This window comes from Cetorhinus maximus, chromosome 13 (assembly GCF_964194155.1).
Source record: "Cetorhinus maximus chromosome 13, sCetMax3.hap1.1, whole genome shotgun sequence".
In the NCBI taxonomy this organism is placed as follows: domain Eukaryota; kingdom Metazoa; phylum Chordata; class Chondrichthyes; order Lamniformes; family Cetorhinidae; genus Cetorhinus; species Cetorhinus maximus.
Genome location: NC_135891.1, coordinates 1207420 through 1212030, shown reverse-complemented (window position 1 = coordinate 1212030; position 4611 = coordinate 1207420). Strand labels below are relative to the sequence as shown.

At 56.5% G+C, this 4611-nt stretch overlaps 1 protein-coding gene across 2 annotated transcripts in view; it reads left to right on the top strand.

The window, feature by feature from the left end:
* The first annotated feature begins 2497 nt into the window (after positions 1-2497).
* The window catches only part of chd6 (chromodomain helicase DNA binding protein 6), a 248364-nt gene continuing 246250 nt past the window's right edge, over positions 2498-4611 (top strand). For both annotated transcript variants that reach the window (XM_078554815.1, XM_078554814.1), the window contains exon 1: positions 2498-2616. The gene's annotated coding sequence lies outside the window, so the exon portion shown is untranslated. The remainder of the gene's footprint in view (positions 2617-4611) is intronic.

Below are 4611 nucleotides of genomic sequence, written 5' to 3'. Positions count from 1 at the left end.
GTTTAACCTACTCAGTTGAGAATAGGGTATTCAATTGGTCAGTCTATATGGGTCAGTATTAAAATTAGATATGTAAGAAATGTCATTCTTATTCAACTTTTCATTTCAACTTTTTTTTAGCACAGAACAGGATAAATATTTAATGCAGCATCATTTTTAAACCATTTATAGGATAAGGTATTAACTAATGATACCCTTAAATAACAAAAAAATCCAAGTATTAGGACATGATATTGAATAAGTCTACATGCAACTTTTGAAACCTCTATTCCTTCAGACAGCTGTTTGTGAATGCTCTCTGACAGTCAGCATCTGTTGAATCATTGTCCAACAACATGATTTACTTTGGTAATGGGATGATTTTATAAAATCATACAGTCCTGACACACAGAGTAACATCAATGGGGTGAAATTACAATGTGCAATATTAGCATTTAAACGCTTAATACATTTGTGTGAAACTCATTGGTTCACAATATTTATGGAGACACAAAGACTGATTTACAACACAGGGGGATAATAAAACAACAGGCAGAGGAATGTCAGACACTGTTTGTACCCTGAAGCAGAGGGTTTCATTCTGGTGTTGTTGGATTTCAATGTGTTCAACTGCAATTCTGCAAAAGCATCCCATGCAAAGAAAATTAAATTAAATGACAGGAGAATAAAGCATTTTCCCAATTCCAACAGCAGCATCAAACATTCCTGGGTCAAGTACAGCAGGGCAAGATGTAGGGCAAAGCTTCCTCTAATCTGCCCAACAATTATTCAGCTCCAAGTTCAGACTACCCCTACACAGTGTGACACCTTACATTTGCCACCTCTCTGATCAGCTACAATGCCTCATCACATTTATCTTCATAGGCAATCCCTTGTGATTGAAGATGACTTGCTTCCACTCCGGTTCGATGGTTTCTAGTATGGCTGATGAGTCCAATGTGCAATTTGCAGACTCTGCCACAAGCGGTTTGTGCGCTCCTTCCGACGTCACCTCTGTGTGCTCCCGCTGATGTCACCTCTGTCCGCTCCCTCTGTCATCACCTCTGTGCGCTCCTTCCGACTTCACCTCTGTGTGTTCCTTCTGACGTCACCTCTGTGTGCTCCCTCTGACATCACCTCTGTGCGCTCCTTCTGACGTCACCTCTGTGCGCTCCTTCCGACTTCACCTCTGTGCGCTCCCTCCGTCATCACCTCTGTGCGCTCCCGATGAAGTCTCTTGGTGTGTTTGGTGCCTTCCTGAATGAATCTTCGTTTTACCCAGGGGCTCCCATGAATCAGCGGGGATGTTTGACCACTTTGGGGATGCTTTGAGGACAATCCTAAAGCATGTTCGCTGTCCCTGGGAGTGTGCTGCCGCGGCTAAGTTGCGAGTAGAACAATTGCTTCATGAGTCTGGCGTCAGGCAGACAAACAGTATATCCTGCCCAGCGGAGCTAGCTTTGACTGATTGGTGCCTCAATGCTGGGCATGTTGTCTTGGGAGAGGTTGCTGCTGTCGGACTGCCCAAAGATTTCCTCCCAATTTGGGAGAGTCTGGCTACAGGGGAGGAACCCCAGAATCTTAGGGAAAACAAATTTGTTGAAAAATAAAGAGAGAAAAGTTGTTTGATCAGGCATGGAAGTGCTCAATCACGATTGGGAGACTTTTTTTTTTAAAAAAGCATCAATAGAAATAAGGACTTTCAAATGTTAAAGAGCAGTGATTCAGTGTCTACACTCTTACTGTGCATTAAAAGGCTGTATTATTTTTAAAGCTCAGTGGAAGTATCTCAGGCTGTTAAGTTGCCCGCTTGGGATTGCGGGGTGCAGTTAAACTGCACACGGTGGGGGACTGTGTCTGAGTGCAGTGATGCACATGGTCCTGCTCTTTCCCCCCACTTTCCAGGAGGTGTGACTTTAAACTTCCCAAAGCTTTCTCCAACAAAATGCAGGCTAATGTTTCACATCCGGGAAATGAAACATGAGCAGTACGTGGATTGCAAAGGGGTTTTTTTTTCTCTCTCTCTGTGCTTTTCTGTATAATGTCGCTGGTGCCATTATCAATAAAGTAAAAACCCGTGCGATTGGCGGATCGCGAAGTGGGAGAGAAACAGGCGAACGAAGGAAATTGCAATGGGGAGAATAGCAAAGCCTTTATTGTTTTTGCATTTGGTAAAAGTGCATGAGCGAGAGGCATCTGCAATGATGAGATGTGCGTGGTTATTTGCTCTTTGTTGTGTGTGTCTACCTTGATGCGGCCAATCCTGCAGACTCTAACAGAAACGCAAATCTGCACAATGGGACCAGGCGCGGCCCCGCCCCCCGCGCTCCCTCCCTCGCTCCCTCCCCCACCACCACCACCACCGGCCGCGCGCTCCGCGTAACCCAGCTTGAAACGGGAAACGCCGCCCCTCGCGCCGCTGACAGGCAGCGGCCGCCCGCCAATGGCCGAGGCCCGGGCCCGGACGGGCGGGCGGCGGGGCCAATCAGCGGGCCGCAGGGGCGGGGCGGGCCGTGTGGGGGCGGGCGGGTTTCCGCTAGCAGGCTGGGTTGCGCTGGAGCCTGTGCGAGCACCGTCGGCAGGAAAGTTCCCAAATAATAGCTGTTTGTATTTTGGCTGCAGCAGTGGCCATTTTAGGTAAGTACTTGTGGTAACTTTGCTGTTCCAATCACTCTCTCTCCCCCTCACAGCAGCAGGTCTCCAGTTTACCTGTGAGGGAAACTATCAGCTCGGGGTTTGTGGCCAATGGAACTGGTTGGAAAGCAGGAGCTGGACTTTTCTTCCCCTCACCCTCTCTCTGAATCATCACCTCCCCCCCTCCCCCCTCCCCCACCCGGCCCCCCGCCCCCACCTCCACCTCCCTCCCCCTCCTCACCCCCCCTCACCCTCACCCCCATCCATTAGGAGTGTGAAATGATCTTTAAATCCTCCCTCCCTCCATCAGTGGACTCTGAACTAAAGAGGGCTTTGGATGGGCTGTGGGTTGAAAGCTTCTGGGGGCTTTAAAGCCACCACACTCCCAATCCCCAACCCTCCCAATCCCCCCCCCCACCACCCCAATCCCCCCCCCACCACCCCAATCCCCCCTCCCAATCCCCAACCCTCCCAATCCCCCCCCCCACCACCCCAATCCCCCCCCACCACCCCAATCCCCCCCCACCACCCCAATCCCCCCCCCACCACCCCAAACCCCCCCCACCACCCCAATCCCCCCTCCCCATCCCCATCCCCCCAATCCCCCCCCCCCACCACCCCATCCCCCCAATCCCCCCCCACCACCCCAATCCCCCCATCCCCACCACCCCAATCCCCCCATCCCCACCCCCCCAATCCCCCCCCCCACCACCCCAATCCCCCCACCACCACCCCAATCCCCCCCCCACCACCCCAATCCCCCCACCAACACCCCAATCCCCCCCCCCACCACCCCATCCCCCCAATCCCCCCCCACCACCCCAATCCCCCCATCCCCACCACCCCAATCCCCCCCCCACCACCCAATCCCCCCCCCACCACCCCAATCCCCCCATCCCCACCCCCCCAATCCCCCCCCCCAATCCCCAAACCCCCTCCCCATCCCCACCCCCCCAATCCCCCCCCACCACCCCCAATCCCCCCCACCACCCCAATCCCCCCACCCCCCCATCCCCACCCCCCCCCCATCCCCACCCCCCCAATCCCCCCACCACACTCCCAATCCCCACCCCCCCATCTAATCCCCCCACCACCCCCCCCATCCCCACCACCCCAATCCCCAACATCCCCCCCAATCTCCCCCCCCTAATCCCCCCACCATCCCCACCCCCCCAATCCCCCCCCACCACCCCAACCCCCCCCATCCCCACCACCTCAACCCCCCCCCACCACCCCAACCCCCCCCTAATTCCCCCACCACACTCCCAATCCCCAACCCCCCCATCCCAATCCCCCACCCCAATCCCCAACTCCCCCCCCCAATCTCCCCCCCTAGTCCCCCCACCATCTCAACTCCCCCAATTCCCCCCCCACCACCCCCCTAATCCCCCCCACCACCCCCCTAATCCCCCCATCCCCACCCCCCAACCCCCCCACCACCCCAATCCCCAACCCCCCCCATCCCCACCCCCCCCAGTCCCCCCACCACACACCCAATTCCCGATCCCCCCCACCCCCCAATCCCCAACTCTCCCCACACCCCCAATCTCCAACTCTCCCCACCCCCCAATCCCCAACTCTCCCCACCCCCCAATCCCCAACTCTCCCCACCCCCCAATCCCCAACTCTCCCCACCCCTCAATCCCAAACTCTCCCACACCCCCCCGACTCCCCACCCCAATCCCCGACTCCCCACCCCAATCCCCGACTCCCCCCCCAAATCCCCGACTCCCCCCCCCAAATCCCCGACTCCCCCCAATCCCCGACTCCTCCCCCCAATCCCCGACTCCCCCCCGATCCCCGACTCCCCCCCGATCCCCGACTCCCCCCCGATCCCCGACTCCCCCCCCATCCCCCAGTCTCTCCCCCCCATCCCCCCAGTCTCTCCCCCCCATCCCCCCAGTCTCTCCCCTCCCCCATCCCCCCAGTCTCTCCCCTCCCCCATCCCCCCAGTCTCTCCCCCCCATCCCCCAGTCTCTCCCTCCCCATCCCCCCAGT